Genomic DNA, 22,969 nt, shown 5'->3' with positions numbered 1-22,969 from the left:
TACTCAAAGAAAAATAAATGGTTCAAAAGAAAAAGCTCAGTTAGAACATCTATCTTGCTATGCCTTTGTCTGCTAGATTAAAGGGCTCTCTACGATGACATATATTCTCCCTCTGTAGGTACCTAAAGAAAAGGATAAAGTCACCTCTGAATCTTTTCTTTGATAAGATAAGTAAACTGATTATGAGGCCTGTTTTACTTACCTTGAATCATTTTTATAGTTCGTCCCTTGCCTATATTTGCTTCATGAAGACTTTATGAACCAGCCCATCATTTTGAATACCAGTTTGTTTGCGAGGTGCTTTGTGATGCTTCAGAGTGAAGAGTTCTATATAACTATTAATATTATAGTCCATAATTTTCATATTTGGGACCCTAAAATTAGCTTCCCAAATATGGGCACCTACAAAAGGGCACCCATAAAAGAGGCCTGATTTTCAAAGTTGCTCAATCGTTGCAGCTCCCATTGGCTTTACTGGGATTTGTGGTATATCAGCGCTTATGAAAATTAGGTTGTGTAGATGTAGGTACGTAAATATGGATTTAAGAGTCTAACTTTAGACAGGTTTGAAAATTATCATAATAATGTTGATTATTATCTTTGCACATGTTATGGAAGCTGCTGCCCACTGTGGACCAAGTTCCCAACATGACAGAGCTACCATGATCTTTGAATGATTATCAGTGAATCAATACCCCACTCTAACCTTACAGATATATTAGACAAGAAACCACTCCAACATGATTCTTCATAGAATCTCAGGGTTAGAAGGGACTTCAGGAGATCGTCTAGTCCAACCCCCCACTCAAAGCAGGACCAATCCCCAACTATTTTTTTTGCTCCAGATCCCTAAATGGCCTCTGCAAGGATTGAACTCACAACCCTAGATTTAGCAGGCCACTGTTCAAATCATATGAGAGCCACCTGTTGCTTTTTATATGTTTGTAAACTTGCCTACCTGAAGGCTAGCTAGAGAAGTCTCTTTAGAGACTGAGAGAGAACACACCATTTAATATATTTTGGCCCCATATTGATGAAAGTTATACTGAAGTTGTTTTAGACAGAAAATTAATGTCCAATGAATTGCTAGACTAATGACAGGATATATGTTTTATACTTTAGAAGTCATGTATTATATAGGCCATTTTTAATAGCACTTCTCAGAGGCTTCTTAAAACAGTGGATCTCAACCTTTCCAGATTACTGTACCCTTTCAGGAGTCTGGTTTGTCTTGTGTGCACCCAAGTTTCACCTCATTTAACTGCTTGCATACAAAATCAGACATAAATTGCAAAAGAATCACAGCATGCTGTTACTGAAAAATTGCTTATATTCTCATTTGGAATATAAATATTGTACTTACATTTCAGTGTATAGTGTATATAAGTCATTGTCTATATGAAATTTTAGTTTGTACTGACATTGCTAGTGCTTTTTATGTAGCCTGTTGTAAAACTAGGTGGATATCTAGGTGAGTTGATGTATCCCCTAAACCTAAAACATGGATGTTTTTACTAGAAGAACTTGAGAAAATGTATTTTTAGAAATTCTGAACATATAATAATATCCTAGCTTCATTGAAGATAATGATAAAACTCGCCTGTTAAAAGCAGTAGGGCCAGGATTTCATCCAGAGGAGGTGGCACCAAGAAGTTTTCTTTGGCCTTGTGCATATCATCTTGTTCTGTGAACATGCCAGATCTCACAGAAAAGGTAGCATTGGACTGGACTGATTCAAAACTTGTCTGGGAGATCTCCACAAGACATTTATAGGCTGCAGGAAGTTTGTGCAGCTGCTGATGCAGTAGGTGGCACACAGAGAAGTCAATATGGAGCTGATGCCCCAGCATAGAGCTAGGGAGCTCTGTTCTTCTGGAGGTGTTGTATTTTCATATTAAATAGAAAAGCAGAGTCCTGTCTAACTGTGATCACAAAAGAGCTTGTGGTCTTTAAGAGAAGACATGTTAACCCCAGTAAGCTGGCAGAATTCAAACTCAGTTAATTAGATTTTTCCCACCTAAATTCCCCCAGCAGTTTCAGTTGGATACAGTATCTATTATTAATTATTTTAATATTTGTGAGACCTCTGTCACCAGGGTACCTCACACTTTGTATGAGTTAGGATAGTACCAGACGCCTGCACATGAATGGAGAACATAACCCTGTCATAACCTTAGTCCCAGATTTGGACCTTAGCGTCCAAAATATGGGGGTTAGCATGAAAACCTCCAAGCTTAGTTACCAGCTTGGACCTGGTACTTGCTGCCACCACCCAAAAATTTAGAGTGTTTTGGGGCACTCTGGTCCCCCTGAAAAACCTTCCCTGGGGACCCCAAGACCCAAATCCCTTGAGTCTCACAACAAAGGGAAATAATCCTTTTTCCCTTCCCCCCTCCAGGTGCTCCTGGAGAGATACACAGACACAAGCTCTGTGAATCCAAACAGAGTGACTCCCCCTCTCTGTTCCCAGTCCTGGAAACAAAAAGTACTTTCCTCTTCACCCAGAGGGAATGAAAAATCAGGCTAGCAAATTCAACACACACAGATCTTCCCCCTGATTTCTTCCTCCCACCAATTCCCTGGTGAGTACAGACTCAATTTCCCTGAAGTAAAGAAAAACTCCAACAGGTCTTAAAAGAAAGCTTTATATAAAAAGAAAGAAAAATACATACAAATGGTCTCTCTGTATTAAGGTGACACAATACAGGGCCAATTGCTTAAAAGAATATTGAATAAACAGCCTTATTCAAAAAGAATACAAATCAAAGCACTCCAGCACTTATATTCATGCAAATACCAAAGAAAAGAAACCATATAACTTACTATCTGATCTCTTTGTCCTTACACTTAGAAACAGAAGATTAGAAAACAGAACTACTTCTCCAAAGCTCAGAGAAAGCAGACAGGCAGAAAACAAAGACTCAGACACAAACTTCCCTCCACCCAGAGTTGAAAAAATCCGGTTTCCTGATTGGTCCTCTGGTCAGGTGCTTCAGGTGGAAGAGACATTAACCCTTAGCTATCTGTTTATGACACGCCCCCCAAATTGCAGACAGTGGGGAAGCTCACTGGCGGCGATTTCCTTCTAGAACTTGAAAATAAACAGATTAATACAACACATGCACCTTTACATATACCCCTAAGTATATAACTAACAGACTTCTACATTTTAAGAACACTTTTTAACTACTGAATTCTGGGAAACTCTCACGGGAGAGTGCATCAGCAACTTTGTTAGAAGCTCCTGTGATGTGTTGAATTTGAAAATCAAAATCTTGGAGAGCTAAACTCCAACGAAGAAGTTTCTTGTTGTTCCCCTTGGCAGTATGAAGCCACTTTAGTGCAGCATGGTCAGTTTGTAGTTGGAACCGCCGTCCCCAAACATATGGGCGTAGCTTTTCCAGGGCGTACACAATGGCATAGCATTCCTTTTCACTGACTGACCAGTGACTTTCCCTCTCAGACAGTTTCTTGCTGAGAAACACGACAGGATGGAAGTTGTGATCTGTTGCTTCCTGCATGAGCACTGCTCCTATACCACGCTCAGATGCATCCGTGGTTACTAGGAATGGCTTGTCAAAGTCCGGGGCCCTGAGCACAGGGTCAGACATGAGCGTTGCCTTAAGTTGGGTAAAGGTCTTTTGACACTCATCAGTCCACTTAACTGCATTTGGCTGGGTCTTTTTGGTCAGGTCGGTCAGTGGGGCAGCGATTTGGCTGTAGTGTGGTACAAATCGCCGGTAGTATCCGGCCAAGCCTAAGAAGGATTGGACCTGTTTCTTTGACCTTGGGACAGGCCACTTTTGGATAGCATCCACCTTGGCCTGTAGGGGGTTTATGGTTCCTCGACCCACCTGGTGCCCCAGGTAAGTCACTCTGTTTTGGGCTATTTGACACTTTTTGGCCTTAACAGTTAGTCCGGCCTGCCTGATGCGCTCAAAGACCTTTTCCAGGTGTAGTAGGTGTTCGGGCCAGGAGTCTGAAAAAATGGCCACATCATCGAGGTAGGCAACTGCAAATTCTCCCAGTGCAGCTAGTAGACCATCTACCAGCCTCTGGAAGGTGGCGGGTGCATTTCGAAGGCCGAAAGGAAGGACATTGAATTCATACACCCCCGCATGGGTGACGAATGCTGACCTCTCCTTGGCAGGTTCATCTAGCGGTACTTGCCAGTACCCCTTGGTTAAGTCTATTGTAGAGATGAACTGGGCACGTCCCAACTTCTCCAATAGCTCATCAGTGCGTGGCATTGGATAGTTGTCCGGACGAGTTACCGCAATTAGCTTACGGTAGTCCACGCAAAAGCGTATTTCCCCATCTGGTTTGGGTACCAGAACCACTGGAGATGCCCATGCACTGGTAGATGAGCGGATTATACCCATCTGTAGCATGTTCTGGATCTCCCGTTCTATAGCAGCTTGGGCATGAGGAGACACCCGGTAGGGTGGGGTTCTGATTGGGTGAGCATTACCTGTATCAATGGAGTGGTATGCCCGTTCAGTCCGTCCTGTGGTGGCTGAGAACAATGGCACGAAGCTAGTGCACAGCTCCTTGATTTGTCGCCGCTGCAGACGTTCCAGGGTGGTTGAGAGGTTCACCTCTTCCAAGCCACCGTCTTTTTCCCCGTCGTAGTAGACACCGTCAGGCCACTCAGCATCATCTCCCTGGACTGTAAACTGACAAACCTGTAAATCTCTGGAATAGAAAGGCTTGAGAGAATTAACATGGTACACTTTAGGCTTTAGTGAGGAATTGGGAAATGCTATGAAGTAGTTTACAGTTCCCAGGCGCTCTTGGACAGTGAATGGCCCTTCCCATGATGCTTCCATCTTATGGGCCTGTTGCACCTTCAAGACCATAACCTGGTCTCCTACCTTGAAAGAACGTTCTCTGGCATGTCTGTCATACCAGGCCTTTTGCTCTTCTTGAGCATCCTTTAGGTTCTCTCTAGCAAGGGCTAAAGAGTGTCGGAGGGTGCTTTGTAGGTTGCTTACAAAGTCCAGAATGTTAGTTCCTGGAGAAGACGTAAACCCCTCCTATTGCTGCTTCACCAACTGTAATGGCCCCTTAACCTCGTGACCATACACAAGTTCAAACGGTGAAAACCCTAAACTGGGATGTGGTACAGCCCGGTAGGCAAACAGCAACTGCTGCAACACTAGGTCCCAATTATTGGAGAATTCGTTGATGAATTTTCGTATCATGGCCCCCAAAGTTCCATTGAACTTTTCCACCAGGCCATTGGTTTGATGGTGGTACGGGGTGGCAACCAAGTGATTCACCCCATAAGTTTCCCACAGTTTTTCCATGGTCCCTGCCAGGAAATTAGACCCTGAATCTGTAAGGATGTCGGAGGGCCAACCTACCCTGGCAAAGATGTCTGTTAGGGCCAGGCACACAGTGTTAGCCCTGGTGTTGCCTAGAGCTACTGCTTCTGGCCATCGGGTAGCAAAGTCCACTAAAGTCAGTACGTACTGCTTTCCTCTGGGCGTCTTTTTTGGGAAAGGGCCCAGAATATCCACAGCTACTCGCTGAAATGGGACCTCAATTATGGGGAGTGGCTGGAGAGGGGCCTTGACCTGGTCTTGAGGCTTTCCCACTCTTTGGCATACCTCACAAGACCGGACATACTTGGCAACGTCCTTGCCCATCCCCTCCCAGTGGAAGGACTTCCCCAACCGGTCTTTGGTTCTGTTCACCCCAGCATGGCCACTGGGATGATCATGGGCTAAGCTTAAGAGCTTCCCCCGGTACTTAGTTGGAACCACCAACTGTTTTTTGCGGCTGCCATTCTTCCCGGTGTCCACCAGAAAGAATTTCCTTGTATAAAAGTCCTTGGTCTATAACAAACCGGGATCGATTAGAAGAGCTGAGAGGCGGTGGGGTGCTGCGTGCCGCCGCCCAAGCTTTCTGAAGGCTGTCATCTGCTTCCTGCTCAGTCTGGAACTGTTCCCTTGAGGCTGGGGTCACCAGTTCTTCCTCAGACTGTGGACTTGGGCTTGGTCCCTCTGGAAGCGATGTAGGTGATGGGGTTGTTTCCGTTGCTGGTGAACCGCTCTCCGCTGGTGCACCTGAGGGTATTTCAGGCTCTGGCTGAGCCTTTTGGGTATGGCTGTCTTTTGCTTCTGCCAGTTCTGGCTCGCTGGCGCCCTTTGGCGTTGAGTTTGAAGATGTGGTTGCACTTGCTGGTGCTGGTTGCTGTTCCAGTTCCGGGCCTGGGACTGGAGATGCTGTGGCTGTTTCAGTGGTAGGCATGGAATCCGGGTCCACTACCTCTGTCTGGGTCTCTGGTAACACAGACAGGGCCTCTGTGGACGGCTCAGGAACAGGAATGGGTCTGGAAGCTTGCCTGGTTTGGCTACGTGTAACCATTCCCACTCTCTTGGCCCGCCTCACCTGGTTGGCCAAGTCTTCCCCCAGTAGCATGGGGATAGGATAATTGTCATAGACTGCAAAAGTCCACATTCCTGACCAGCCTTTGTACTGGACAGGCAGTTCAGCTGTAGGCAAGTCTACAGCTTGTGACATGAAGAGGTAAATTGTAACTTTGGCCTTTGGGTTGATGAATTTGGGGTCTACAAAGTATTGGTGGATAGCTGACACTTGTGCCCCGTGTCTCTCCACGCAGTAACCTTCTTTCTGCCCACTCTCAAATTTTCCCTTCGCTCCAAGGGTATTTGAGAGGCATCCGGGCCTGGGGATCTTTGGGGTGATGGTGGTGTTATGAATTGCACTCGCATGGTGTTCTTTGGACAGTTGGCCTTGATATGTCCCAGTTCATTACACTTAAAGCATCTTCCATCTGATGGGTCACTGGGCCGAGGTGAGTTACTGGAGACTGGTGAGGTGGAAGGGTAGGGTGTCTGTGGCTTTACTTGGGTGGTATGTGGGGTCTTTGGCTGTCCTCGGTTGTAGGGTTTATGGTCTGTGTGCCCCCTGGGGTATTCGTTCCCCTTGACCGTAGCTTTCTTGCTTTCTGCCAGTTCCATCCATTTGGCTCCAATCTCCCCCGCCTCAGCGAGATCTTTGGGTTTTCCATCTTGTATGTACCGTGTGATGTCTTCAGGAACACCATCCAAGAACTGCTCCATTTGTAGGAGGAGGTTCAGTTCTTCCAAGGTTTGAACGTTGTTTCCTGTTATCCAGGCCTCATAGTTTTTTGCAATGTAGTAGGCGTGTTTGGGAAATGACACCTCTGGTTTCCACTTTTGGGTTCTGAAGCGCCGACGGGCATGATCTGGGGTTATCCCCATTCTGTATCTGGCCTTGGTTTGAAAAAGTTTATAGTCATTCATTTGCTGCTTAGGCATTTCAGCTGCCACCTCTGCTAAAGGTCCACTGAGTTGTGGCCTTAATTCTACCATGTACTGGTCTTCGGGGATGCTGTACCCAAGACAGGCTCTTTCAAAATTTTCCAAGAAGGCCTCGGTGTCATCACCTGCCTTGTAGGTGGGAAATTTCCTGTGCTGTGGAGCAATAATTGGCGCCGGGTTGTTAGGGTTGGCTGGCACATGCAGCCCAGCTTTTGCCAAGTCCAGTTCATGTTTTCTCTGTTTTTCCTTCTCTTCATTCTCTTTTTGTTGTTTTTCCATTTCTTTTTGTTGTTTTTCCATTTCTCGGCGGTGGGCCGCCTCTTCTTCTTCTTGCTTCCTTCTGTGGGCCAACTCATCTTTTGCTTGTTTCCTTCGGTAGGCCACCTCTTCTTCTTCTAGTTTTCTTTTGTGTGCTGCCTGTTTGATTTGTTCTTCTCTTTCTTTCATCTCCATCTCTTTTTGTTTTATTTCCAGTTGTCGCCTCTGTTCAGCTTCTTTGAATTGGTCTTCGGCCTCAATTTTTGCCTTAGAAGTCATGATTCCTGTTTTCTTGTGTTGGGGTGCCCTCCGGTGTTTATCCTCTGAACTGCAGGTTCTCTGTTGCCTCCTGAAGTCTGCCTAGCAACAGTGCCTTTAGCTAATCTTCAATGTTAAGTAAACCTGGAAAACCACTTTATTTGCATGTATATAGTGCTGGTAATGACTCTCAATGGGAGTGCTATTGTGTGACAAAAGACTCTTATTAGCACCTTAATGACTTCTTGCTTAACATGCAAGCCACAAACTGCCAGAGAGAGCAGAAAAAAAAATTCTCTCTGGTTCCCTTTTAAAACCAAACTGTTTCTCTCTGCTAAAAAGCCCTTAGCAGAGAAAAGAAAAATATAATATTCCTACTGGCTTCTGGATTCTGTCTATCTTCCAACCGCTGCTACACCATGTCATAACCTTAGTCCCAGATTTGGACCTTAGCGTCCAAAATATGGGGGTTAGCATGAAAACCTCCAAGCTTAGTTACCAGCTTGGACCTGGTACTTGCTGCCACCACCCAAAAATTTAGAGTGTTTTGGGGCACTCTGGTCCCCCTGAAAAACCTTCCCTGGGGACCCCAAGACCCAAATCCCTTGAGTCTCACAACAAAGGGAAATAATCCTTTTTCCCTTCCCCCCTCCAGGTGCTCCTGGAGAGATACACAGACACAAGCTCTGTGAAACTACACAGAGTGACTCCCCCTCTCTGTTCCCAATCCTGGAAACAAAAAGTACTTTCCTCTTCACCCAGAGGGAATGCAAAATCAGGCTAGCAAATTCAACACACACAGATCTCCCCCCTGATTTCTTCCTCCCACCAATTCCCTGGTGAGTACAGACTCAATTTCCCTGAAGTAAAGAAAAACTCCAACAGGTCTTAAAAGAAAGCTTTATATAAAAAGAAAGAAAAATACATACAAATGGTCTCTCTGTATTAAGGTGACACAATACAGGGCCAATTGCTTAAAAGAATATTGAATAAACAGCCTTATTCAAAAAGAATACAAATCAAAGCACTCCAGCACTTATATTCATGCAAATACCAAAGAAAAGAAACCATATAACTTACTATCTGATCTCTTTGTCCTTACACTTAGAAGATTAGAAAACAGAACTATTCTCCAAAGCTCAGAGAAAGCAGGCAGGCAGAAAACAAAGACTCAGACACAAACTTCCCTCCACCCAGAGTTGAAAAAATCCGGTTTCCTGATTGGTCCTCTGGTCAGGTGCTTCAGGTGGAAGAGACATTAACCCTTAGCTATCTGTTTATGACAAACCCTCTATAGCAGCTGGCTCAATTTCTTTAAAAATATTCCAAAATGGCAGATAGTACCTAATGAACTGAGTGTCAAAGGATTCCAGAAGCTACCCTTCAAAGAAAGCTGTGACATATGTATTGCCAGATATTCCAAAGCTGAGATCAAAGGAATATTTATCATGGGATCTGACTGGAGGCGCCATTCTCATTCACTTTCTGCCCTAAACTGTTTTGTCTGCATTTTAAGGGTGAGTGAAGTGTTCCAGATAGGTACCTTACATAATAGTGCTTTGAGACGTTAAATTACTTTGAGATCCTCAGTTAAAAGGAAGTCTAGAAGTGCAAAATATTGTAAATTGTATACTGGTTGGTATAACCTGTTGATTTTATCAGGACCTGTTCTGTTGGATTTAGCACCTAATCCAAGTAAACCATAAAAACAGTGCAAAAATCTGAGTTCTGTTTTAGCAGATGCTATTTACAGCATTCTCTCATTGCTTTCCTACTTGTCTAAGCCTCCTTTTTCTCATTAGTTTGCATTAGTTTCTTGCAGAGATGAATCTTTACAGCTATAAAGTTATTATACCATTATTATTATAAATAAAGAGCATATCCTTTCATCTTTACATTGTTTGCAAAGTATCACTCTTTCAACTTTGTTTTTGTGGCTTTTTAAATACTTGGTACAAAGAAGGAAAACACTAAATCAATCCTTCTATAAATATATACAGTGCCTTTATATACTAAATCCACTAGAGGTCTCTGTCTTCCATGCCATAATATTAAATCCTACTGTGCAGTCAGTATGGGTTATGTAATTTTTCAGCTGCAGTTATTTTAATTTTAATGTAAAAGGTTTAAATAATAACTTCATGGACTAACTTACTGACACAGTTAGTTGTCAGTTGTGTACGCATACCTGATTGATCATGGAAATTGGGGACTCATCCGTTTTCATATTAAATAATATTTTCAGGGAGAAATTGGAGTGTCAGCTAGCCAACCACCCACTCTGGGAGCACAAATCAGAATTGTGCACATGCAGGATGGGTGCATGCTGAAGGTCAAGAGTCTCATAAATTATTCACCCCTGCACCCCAGGATAAAGAAGAAATGAAAATTTGGCCATTAGTATCTTCACTGTTTAAATAACTAATGAGTGACTTCTGTTCCAGCTCGGGTACAAATCTTCAAGTGTTCTCTTAAGCTGTATGCATAGCTAGAAAGAGACTTGTCCAGAGCCACCATTATGCAAGAATAATAATGTTCTGCAGTTGCCTCTTTCATTTGTGTCGTCTGTTAAATAACAAAGATTGCTCTACATGTAAGTAAATCTGGCTTTCAAAATCCCCAACTAATGCAAGAATGTGAACCTGAAGAACTGTTATATTGTAATAATACTGAAACTCTCCCCCAGCATTTTTCATTTGACTTGAATCTTCTAGCAAACTGATCCATGGTGGAAATCCTATTCTCTCTTCATTGAAAAGTCACATTGAATCTGGTTATTTTGCAGTAAGCCTCTTACAACTCTCCAAGGTAAGTGGAATTTGCTGCAGTTTAAGAAGAGGAAAAAATGAAACAGATAATATCTCTCTGCGTTGCCTTCCAGAAATAGAAAAAGCCAATAGAAATAACAAATGCATCTTTCAAAACCATTATTTTCCTTTAGCCACCCTCCCTTCAGCCACAGTTGCTGCCGCTAGCTAAGCATTGCCCACCCAGAAGTCAAGAACAAGGATATAATTGCAATACAATTCACCTGGGATACAGATCACTATCACTCTGGTTTGGGATCTTCACATACCTTCAGTGGTGGCTTATACTGGATCCATCAGAGGAACAATAAAACAAACAACCTGATTTGTTTTGCGTACCCCAAGTTTCACCTCACAACTACTTGCTTACAAAATCAGACATAAAAGTACAGCACACTATTCCTGAAAAATTGCTTACTTTCTAATTTTTACCATGCAATTATAAAATAAATCAATTGGAATATTAGTATTGTACTTACATTTTGGTGTATAGAGCAATATAAACAAGTCAGTGTCTGTATGAAATTTTCGTTTGTAATGACTTCACTAGTGCTTTTTACGTAGCCTGTTGTAAAACTAGGCAAATATCTAGATGGGTTGATGGACCCCCTGGAAGACCTCTGCATACCCCCAGGGACATGCACCCCTGGTTGACAACCACTGTAGTAAAGCATCTAACCTTTTTCCCCTCCAATATTGTCTTATGGGGAGAAAAACTCCCTTCTGATCTCTGCTGATAATTAGTTAAAATACTATGGATAGTTTGTACATCTGGTCAGGACTGTGGGAAGAGCACAGCAAGCTTTCCTGTCTCTTTTTCCAGGTAGCAGCCAAGCACAGTTGCTTCCTATTCTTATTTTTATCCCCTGCCCATCACCGTGGGGAAGGCACCGGAAAACTACCCTCTGTATTTTTTGCTATGGCACATCATGGCACAACAAGGGCAATGTGATCCACATGTCATTTTGGATGTGAGACTCCCAGGCTAGAAGGTACAATGAATTAGTGTGGAGGAGGGTCTGGCCATTAAGAGAATCTGCTGCAGGAAGTGTAGTGCCTGATGTTTGCGCCAAAGAAAAGAATGATCTGAACTTTCTAATCAAATTGTCAGAGTAGGAATATAGAATATGAGGAGTGGATATGAAGGGAAGCTTGCCATTGTGACCAAATAATTGGAAAGCCATAAGACTCATATATGTAGAATCTCAGAGAGTTGTGATGGAATGCTAAGGTCATTTCATGGATGGGTATGCAGTATTCTATTCAGGTTCTGAGAAAGTGATAGAAAATGGGGTTGCATCTATCTTTTCCAGGGAGACATCAAAGTTGCATCTGATGAAGTGAGTATTCACCTACGAAAGCTCATGCTCCAAAACATCTGTTAGTCTATGAGGTGCCACAGGATTCTTTGCTGCTATCAAAGTGTGTATTTGGGTATAATCCTATTTGCCTTTGAGCAAATCCAGTTAATATGTTGATCACACAGGTTTATGCTCCTACAAGAGCAGCTGATGATGATGGGATTGAGGTGCTCTATGAACAAATTGAAGAGACACTCATTAAAACACCAAGTAAAGACATCAACCTTGTAACTGGAGACTTGAAAACAAAAATTGGAACTGTAAGCTTTCAAAGAAGGAATGGGAAACAAAATGAGAGAGTAACCATTTAGTCAGATTCTGCTGCTCTAATCATCTGGTCATTGCAAACACAATCTTCCTAACATCCTTAATGTTCATATACCTGAAGATAACCTAGCACTGTGACAGAGAATCAAATCAACTATGTAATGATATAGGGATGCAGGCGCTCAAGTGTCCAGTAGACAAAGACATTGCCAAGTGCAGACTGAAGGTCAGACCATCAATTGTTGGCCTTATACATAAAATTAAAACTTAAAAGATAAGAGGTTTGACAGGTCCACTCTGTCTGGACTTGTCCAAAATCAGCAAAGTACATGACTTCTGTAAATAACGGGTTTGAGTTATTGTCATGGATGAAAGAAGAGAATAATCCAAACAAACCTTGGAATAAAATGAAAACCATCATGGTCAAAGCTGGCTAAGAATACATTCCAAAAAGTCAGTGTTGGACCACATCATGCTTAATAGAGAAGGTATTTGAGCTGGCAAAAAGGTGACAGAATGAAAGAGAGTGTCTTGGAGACTGAGGGAACACAGGATCGAATACAAGAAACTGAGCAGACAGATCCAAAGGCAAACTAGACAACAGAAGGCTAAGTACATCCAGGTAAAATGTGAGGAACTTGAGAATTATAAAAAGAGTAATAATACCAAAAGGTATGTTCATAGTGGTGAGACATTTTACTAAAAAGTTTTGTCCTTGACAGAGCATACTAAAAGATTATGATGTCAGAGTTCCTACTGAAGGTGATAATAACAGCTGGAGAGACTATTGTACCAATCTCTATGCCTCATCAGAGCCACTTACAATACAGGATGACAAAAGAGAATATGGATCTGGAGCCATCAATCCTGCAAGAGGAAGTGGTGTGTGCTATTATGAAAATGAAGCCTGGAGAAACACCAGGATAGATGACTTAGCAGCAGAATTTATAAAAAGCAAGGGGTGACTGCAGTATTGATCTTATGTAGAAAATTAACAATAATATGTGGAGGATTAGACTAAGTCAATCTTTCTGCCCTTATCAAAGAAAGAGGATATAACAGAGTGCAGTAGCTATTGTTTGATATCAGGGAGATGGGTACATGAATAAAGGGCTGCTCTGTGTAATTCAGGATCACATGAAGCAAATGATAGAAGCAGAACTATCATCACAATAAACTGGTTTCAGGGAGGGACGAGACATAAGTGACCAATTGCAAATATCTGTCATCTCAATGAAATAGGCAGGGAATTTAATCATCCATTGATTATGTGTTTCATTGACTATTCCGTACCATTTGATACCATCAGACATGATGGTTTTTGGAGGATACTGGCAGACATGGGGATTCCACAGCATCTAATTAAACTCACTGAAAGTCTCTACTGTGAAGAGCAGACTATGGTGTGAACAGCAGTGGATGATAGTGAGTGGTTTTCCATTGGGCAGGTATGAGACAAGGGTGCATTCTGTCCCTAAGTCTTTTCAACATGTACACAGAATTTATTATGAGACAAGCCCTGGAAGGTTTTGATAAAGAGAAAGGAGCTGGGATTTCCACTCACGGACATTTTTAACTGACCTCAAATATGGTGATGCTGCAATGCAATGGATGTTGGAGCCTGTCAAACAAACAAACAAACAAACAAACAAACAAACAAACAAACAAACAAACAAACAAACAAACAAACAAACAAACAAACAAACAAAAACAGTTATTGAGGAAGATAGACTAATCCTGAATGTGGTGCAAATGAAATGCATGTACTTTGACACAATCATTAGCAGGATGCAAGAAGACATCACGATTAACAGTCAAACCTGGAGGCAGTATATTAATTTAATTAACTGGGATCATACATATTCAACCAAGGAGCTTTCTCCAAAGAAATAAAAGGAAAACTAGGGATGGCTCTCTCTATCATGGCCTCCCTTATAAAAGTTTGGAAAAACCATGGCATCTTGAAATGCAGGAAGGTTCGACTGATGGAGGTGAATCCTGGAAAACTGATGCTTCTAACAAGAAGAAAACTGAAGCCTGAAGCCTTTGAAATGTGGTGAAATATGCTTGGTTTCTCCTGGATGTAAAATTTGAGGAATGCTTATGTTAAAAATATCAGTGGAGAGAAGAGGACTCTGCTTTCAGAAATCAACAGGGGCAAACTTAGGTATCTTAGTTACATGAAGTAGAGAGATAGAAATAACTTCAAGAAAATTACCATGAAAGGACTGGTGGTGGGTCATCATAGTTGGGGACAACCAGTGAGGACATTGAGAGCCAGTATTTGGCTGATCACTCGGAGGTCAGCAGCGGTGTGTAAAGTTAGTGATGGATCAAGGAGGCTTCAGAAAATTCTGCTATGATGTTATCAGTATTCAGACATCACTAAATGGTCTTTACTTACATCACTGTGGTACCTGACCATAGGTACTGTTTCCCTCTAATACCCATGGGGATGCTGGCCATGACAAAGAGGCTGGGAAGGGGCTGCTCCATGATCCCATCACTCCACACCAGCCAGCAGAGGTGGCAAAGTGCTCTCAAAAATGCTGTTTCTCCTGAGAAGCTACTCCTGTTTACCTGGGAGCTCTGGGTAGCATTGCACCCTGAGGTTCATGCAAACCAGTGAGGAGCCAAACCATGCCTGACTCAAGACTGTGCCTTAAAGGACCATTTAATTCCTAAAGGGTCAGACTATGGTTGGTCCTTGATTAAGATGCATCCCCCACCATGCACTGTCTGCTCAAGGACCAATCACAATAGTAGGCGCTGGGCTGGGACAATTCACTGATTGCTCCCATGGGGCAGTGGGTTGGTCTGGGTGCTCTGTGCAGTAGCCTGTGGAGGTGGAGGGGCAAAGGCAGAGCGATTTGTTCCTTTTTAATGAATGTCAACATGCACGCACCCCAGGAGCAACAATCAGTTCTGGGAAAGATGGCATAATCATGTCCAGTGCTTTCCCACTGATGCTAGCTCCCTACCATGCCTCTGTGCTGATTGCATGGTCTAGCCCTAAATGTATTAGAGACAGACCTGACCCATGAAGTTGTAATGATATTTCACATCAGGATTCACCTCCAAACTCCCACAATGTGTGTGGGACTTTGACAGTGTGCAGAGAATTCAGATACTATGGTGATGACCACCAGCACACAGGACCAGCGCTAGTGTTTTTAGTGCCCTAGGCGCACTGCCATTTCACCGCCCTGCGCACTGGCCTGTGGAGAGGGTCTGCTGGTCCGCGGCTCCGGTGGAGCTGCCGCAGTCGTGCCTGCGGGAGGTCCAACGGAGCCGCAGGAGCAGCGGACCCACCGCAGGAATGCCTGCGGCAGCTCCACCGGAGCCGCGGGACCAGGGGACCCTCCGCAGGCACGACTGTGGCAGGTCCACCAGAGCAGTCTGCTGCCCCCTGCGGCAAAATGCCGCCCCTCAATAATCCTGGCACCCTAGGCGATTGCCTAGACTGCCTAAATGGAAGCGCCGGCCGTGTCAGCACAAACCCTAGACCAGATAGATAGAATCTGTTGCTTTGGCTCAGGTTATTCACTAGTGTGTAATTTTATGGGAAGGGAGAGTTCAGCAGAAAATATTGCGATGAGACAAAAGATATGTTGACTAAAATTACTGCTACTACACACAATTAAAGAGTCATTTCTACAGTCACCTGTTGCTAATGAAATGGTATTATTTGGATCAATGCCTAATTAACCATCTGCTACATCATAGGAATAAAATTGGTACTGTGGCGATAGTGGAGGTTAAGGTTACATGTGATTTGAACTATTCATTCAGATACTGGGGTCTGCAAGCTCTACTGACCTTTATTTTCTTCAGGCTTAGCTTTTCCATCCTCCCCATCAGACTTCCTAGCAGATTAATTAAAGGAAATGTGGGAAAGGTGTATCAGATGATCTTCATCAGCAGCGTAAATTGGTATTGGAAGCATTCTGACTGCCCTGATGTAAGCAGATACAACTCCACTAAAATCACCAAGGAGACTTGGGCTCTACATTTGTTTGCTTTTAAGTTGCAAACCTGACTAACTAAGAGAGCAAAGAATCCAAGTCACTCATATATCAATATGCAGTCACCATTCACCAAAAGAATGCAGTAAACTTGATGGAAAATATTATCAGGGCCATACTGGTTGCTTGGTTAATACAGGTGCATGGGATTTGTTCCAGTGAAGAAAAAATGAGTGTGAAAACAAATTTGGTAATATCTGACACTATTAGGTATGTTATTTTGTAAGCAAAAGAGGCACTCATATTTTTTTTCTGGAGTAAATCCTTTGTGATTTGGGAACATTTAAGAACTCTCAGCTGCATGGACAACAAGTGTTTCTATTAACAAATGACTAGAAATTATATAGCTCCATTGTTAACACTCACTATTAAGAAGAGAAGAAAAAACAAACCTGAGGTGAAGTGCAGCTATTGCCCACTGCTTTGGAGTTCAAAGGATTCTGTATTGTCTTTTTGCTTCTAAACTGTTCTGGCTGACAGTTTTCACACAAAACATTTTGTCATAGAAAAGTGGCCCTTTTTCAGAAGCAAAACTTTTTGCAGAAAGTGGTCCATTTACATTTTCTGTAATATTTTCACCCAAATAATAATAGACATATTTTATTTATTGAAAATATGTTCTCACTGAAAACTGGATTTTTGGTAACAAGAAAACTTCTAATATGATTGAAAAGATCAATTTCAGTCAAAATGTCTAAAGATATTGCAGTATGTTTTGCAAAAACTGGAAAACTCCTCCTGAAATCCAGGTTTTCTGTCAAAAAAATGTTTCAAAAGCTATTTCAATTAAAATAATTTTGATAAAAATATTTCAAAAAAATTCACAAAAATAGTCAGTTTTGAATTCTGTGAAATGGAAAGAATTTTGCGCTTCTGAAAAATTTCACTATGTTGTCTCCTAATTTATTTGACCAGCTCTACAGATCTTTTTAGATCAATTAGCAATGTTTATTTTTGGAGTAGTTTGGCACAAGAAAAAAAGAGGGAACCAGGCATTAAACAAGCAGCCTCAAATTGAGCATTGGAAACATTGCAACTAAGATTTCCTTCCAGTTCTGCTGATGAGAGAGAACAGAAATGAGATAACATGCTCCTCCCTGTCTCAGCCTACAGAAGTCCTGCAGTTACAGCTCTGCAGTTTGTGCTGAGCAAGACTGGAGAAGGCAAGGTCATGTCACACTGAGCAGCATGCTTTCCTGTGGACCTGGCAAGGGTTAACATAGCCACATTAACATTTGTTCCATATCTTCATCCCACTCAGAAAGGGGCTGTGCAGAGGTTTGGGGAAGGCAAGAGAGAGTCAATGGTAGCCTCTTTTGGGGTGCAGGTGGAGTCAGGGACTGTTGTGGAGATTTCTGATTCCATATGTTGACACTCTGGGTTTTTTATAGTCTCTGCTGGCCTTAAAGCCTTGTCCCCACTGACTGTTATGTAGAGCTTCAGGCTCCTCCCACTTTGAGGACTTCATGCAGCAGAATTTTTGTAAGATGGACAACTATGTTCTGAGTTCTTTTGATTTCCCTCTGTTTTCTTTTCCTTTGGGAAGGGAGAATATAGCCTCTGATTTTGCCTTTCACCTTTTTGAGGGCAGATTCAACAAGACTGAAATATGTATTTATGAAGTAAGACACTGCCCAGTAGGAATATATAGAATAATCTGCAGTTATAGAACACCCTCTGAGTGTGCTCAGCATCACAGCATGCTTGTGTAAGCATTGCGGGTTCAATTCTGCAAGGGGACAAGTTCCCTCTACTCCTTTTGGCACCAGTGGGAGTTGAAGGCACTCAGCACCTGGATAGATCAGCCTTAAATAACCCTTAGAGATGGATTAAAATGCAGAATCAGAGTAATTTAGTGACTTAGCTATTATCACAGGGGATAGCATGCAGGAGCCTGTCTTCCAAGGTTCAGTGGCTTCTCTCCTTAGGCTGGGGGAGGTGCCTTTAGCTGTTGGCAGCCTTGTGCTCGTCCATCCCTTGCGATTCAATAGGTGCATTCTAAACAATAGACACAGTTCTCCCTGGAAAAGCTGTTGTATAAGAATTCAGGGCCAGACCCTCAGCTAGTGTAAGGTGGAGCGGCTTTGTTGATTTCAATGGAGTTATGCTGACTAACTCCAGAGGAGGATCTTGTTCTCTGGTTTTACTTAGCAAGTTGTTTTACGATCCTTGAAGCCTCTGTTTAAGTAGAAAAGAACCAGTTAGCATACAATTTTTCTGCTTCCCAGCTTTCTGTTTTCCAGACTATATAAAATACATAAAAGACCTGCCAGCTGTATTTGAGTGCATCTAGCATAGATGCACTAATAATTTAAATGGTGGTAGCTGTAAAATGATACACTGTAGGGAAATGTATTTTTCTAACGGTCAGGCTTTCTGATCATGATGAGTGGCTGATTTGTAGACCTGTCTACTGTTAAACAGCTGTCTGGGGAAGATCTAATGAGAAGAATGTTAGAGAAGCTACAGTCTAACATGTATGAGAACTTTTTGCTAAAACTGCACAATGTTGCACATGATGCTTTAAAACAGAATGACACAGCTCCTATACTGAACTCCTTATATGATATATGGGAAAAAAGTTCAGATGCAACATAGTGTTGGAGATGTTCTTACAAAGGAGACTAAAGTAAGAAAGATTTGCAAAAGAAATGAATCTGAAGGGATTTGAGGGGAAGAAGTGAAGGTGTTTGAGGCATGGGAAATCAGAGGCTAATTGAAGCCAGAGTGGAATGAAGTGTGAGTCCAAGAAGGAGAAAGAGGACCAAATTCCCCATCAGGTATGTGAGTGGTACCCCACTGAAATCAATGAAATTGCACCCACTTATGCCAGGGGTGAATATGTCCTGCAGGGAGTGTGAGAAGGGAGTGGTGGGAGAGAGGATATGGAGGAGATAGGGAACATAAAACATAAGAATGGCCATACAGGGTCAGACCAATGGTCCATCTAGCCTAGCACCTGTCTTCTGACAGTTGCCAGTGCCAGGTGCTTCAGAGAGAACAAACAGAACAGAGCAATTATCGAGTAATCCATTCCCTGTCATCCAATCCCAGCGTCTGGCAATCAGAGGCTAGGGACACCCTTACCATGGGGTTGGATCCATCTTGGCTAATAGTCATTGATCGATCTATCTTCCATGAATTTATTTAATTCCTTTTTGTACTCATTTATACTTTTAACCTTCACAACATCTACTGGCAATTAGTTCCACAGGTTGACTATGGGTTGTGTGAAGAAGTATTTCCTTCTATTTGTTTTAAACCTGATACCTATTAATTTCATTGCGTGACCCTTGGTTCTTATGACGTGCATCTGACAAAGTGGATATTTACTCACAAAAGCTCATGCTCCAATGCATCTGTTAGTCTATAAGGTGCTGCTGGATTCTTTGTCGCTTGGTTCTTATGCTATGTGAAAGGATAAATAACATTTCCTTATTCACTTTCTCCACACCTGTCATGAGTTTATAGACCTATGTCATATTCTAGTCATCTCTTTTCTAAGATGACATATTCTCGTATGGAAGATGTACCATACCTTTAATCTCTTGTGTTGCCCTTCTCTATACTTTTTCCAATTCTAATATCTTTTTTGAGATGGTGGTAACCAGAAGAACATGAAGTATTCAGGGTGTGGACATACAATGGATTTATATAGTAGCTTTATGGTATTTTCAGATTGAGTGGATGTTTTCATGTCAACAGCTTCCTCCTGTCACAGAAGGAAATTAGGTTGATTTTGCATGATTTCATGGAATCATAGAATATTAGGGTTGGACAAGACATCAGGAGCTCATCTAGTCCAATCCTCTGCTGAAAGCAGGACCAATACCAACTAAATCATCCCAGCCAAGGCTTTGTCAAACCAGGCCTTAAAAACATCTAAGGATGAAGATCCCACCACTTCCCTAGGTAACCAATTCCAGTGTTTCAACACCCTTCTAGTGAAAAAGTTTTTCCTAATATCCAAGCTAGACCTCCCTCACTGAAACTTGAGACATTGCTCCTTGTTCTGTCATCTGCCACCACTGAGAACAGCCTAGCTCCATCCTCTTTGGAAAACCCCTTCAGATAATTGAAGGCTTCTATCAAATCCACCCTCGCTCTTCTCTTCTGCAAACTAAACAAGCCCAGTCCCCTCAGCCGCTCCTTGTAAGTCATGTGTCCCAGCCCCCTGATTATTTTTATTGCCCTCTGCTGGACTCTTTCCAATTTGCCAACATCCCTTCTGTAGTAGGGGGCCCAAAACTGGACTCAATATTCCAGATGTGGCCTCACCAGTGCCGAATAGAGGGGAATCATCACTTCCTTCAATCTGCTGGCAATATGCCGTTGGCCTTCTTGGCAACAAGGGCACATTGCTGACTCATATCCAGGTTCTCATCCACTGTAATTCCAGGTCCTTTTCTGCAGAACTGCCAGGTAGCCAGTCAGTCGCCAGTCTGTAAGCAGTGCATGGGATTCTTTCTTCCTAAATGCAGGACTCTGCACTTGTCCTTGTTGAACCTCATCAGATTTATTTTGGTCCAATCCTCCAATTTTTCTAGGTCACTCTGGACCCTGTCCCTACCCTCCAATGTATCTATCACTCTTCCCAGTTTAGTGTCATGTGTGAACTAGCTGAGGGGGCAATCCATTGCATCATCCAGAAAATTAATGAAGATGAGCAAAACTGACCCTAGGACCAACCTCTGGGGCACTCCATGTGATGATGGCTGCCATCTAGACATTGAGCCGTTGATCATTACCCGTTGAGCTAGATGATCTAGCCAGCTTTCTATCCACCTTATAGTCCAGTCATCCAATCCATACTTCTTTAACTCACTGGCAAGAATACTGTGGGAGACTGTATCAAAAGCTTCGCTAAAGTCAAGATATGTAATGTCCACTACTATCCACAAAGCCAGTTATTTCATCATAAAAGGCAATCAGGTTGGTCAGACATGACTTGCCCTTGGTGAATCCATGCTGACTGTTCCTGGTCACTTTCCTGTCCTCCAAGTCCTTCAAAATGGATTTCTTGAGGACCTGCTCTATGATTTTTCCAGAGTCTGAGGTGAGAATTCTCCTTCTTCCCATTTTTAAAGATGGTCACTATATTTGCCTTTTTTCCAGTCATTCAGGTCATCCCCCGATCACCACAAGTTTTCAAAGATAATGGCCAATGGATCTGCAATCACATCAGCCAACTCTCTCAGCACCCTCGGATGCATTAGATCTGGACCCATGGACACATGCCCAGATTTTCTAATTAGTCCTTAACCTGTTCTTTCATCACTGAGGGCTGCTCACCTCCTCCCCATACTGTACTGCCCAATGCAACAGTCTGGGAGCTGATATTGTCTGTGAAGACTGAGGCAAAAAAAACATTGAGTACTTCAGCTTTTTCCACATCTTCTCTCACTATGTTTCCTCCTCCATTCATTAAGGGTCCCACTCTTTCCCTGATCTTCTTCTTCTTGCTAATATATCTGCAGAAACCCTTCTTGTTACCCATCACATCCCTTGCTAGCTGCAACTCCAATTGTGCTTTGGTCTTCCTGATTACACCCCTGAATGCTCGAGCAATATTTTTATACTCCTTCCTAGTCATCTGTCCAAATTTCCACTTCTTGTAAGCTTTCTTTTTGTGTTTAAGCTCAGCAAAGATTTCTCTGTTAAGCCAAGCTGGCCATCTGCCATATTTGCTATTCTTTCTGCACATCAGGATGTTTTGTTCCTGCGCTCTCAATAAAGCTTTTTTAAAGTACAGCCAACTCTCCTGGACTCCTTTCCCCCTCATATTAGCCTATCAAGGGATCCTGCCCATCAGTTCCCTGGCAGAGTCAAAATCTGCTTTTCTCAAGTCCAGAGTCTGTATTCTGTCCCTCTCCTTTCTTCCTTGTGTCAGGATCCTGAACTCGACCATCTCATGGTCACTGCTGCCCAGGTTGCCACCCACTTCTACTTCCCCTACTAATTCTTCCCTGTTTGTGAGCAGCAGGTCAAGAGTAGTATGGCCCCTAGTTGGTTCCTCCAGCACTTGCACCATGAAGTTGTCCCCAGCACGTCCTGGATTGTCTGTGCACTGCTGTCAGGGCCTGTGATGACACTAAGCTGGGGGGGGAGAGGTAGATACACTGGACAGTAGGAATAGGATCCAGAGTGACCTAGACAAATTGGAAGACTCCACCAAAAGAAACCTGATGAGGTTCAACAAGGACAAGTGCAGAGTCCTGCATTTAGGAAGAAAGAATCCCATGCACCGCTACAGGCTAGGGACCAACTGGCTAAGCAGCAGTTCTGCAGAAAAAGATCTGGGTATTTTGGTGGATGAGAAGCTGGATATGAGTCAGCAGTGTGCCCTCATTACCAAGAAGGCCAATGGCATACTGGGCTGTATTAGTAGAAGCACTGCCAGAAGACTGAGAGAAGTGATTATTCCTCTCTATTCAGCACTGGTGAGGCCACACCTGGAATATTGCGTTCAGTTTTGGTCCACCCACTACAGAGGGGATGTGGACAAATTGGAGGGAGTCTGGTGGAGGGCAATGAAAATGATTAGGGGGCTGGAGCACATGACTTATGAGAAGAGGCTGAGGGAAGGGGGATTATTTAGTGTGCAGAAGAGAAGAACGAGGGGGGATTTGATAACAGCCTTCAACTACCTGAAGGAAGTGTTCCAAAGAGGATGAACCTAG

This window comes from Gopherus evgoodei, chromosome 3 (assembly GCF_007399415.2).
Source record: "Gopherus evgoodei ecotype Sinaloan lineage chromosome 3, rGopEvg1_v1.p, whole genome shotgun sequence".
Taxonomy (NCBI): Eukaryota; Metazoa; Chordata; order Testudines; family Testudinidae; genus Gopherus; species Gopherus evgoodei.
Note: the sequence above shows the minus strand (reverse complement) of the source record.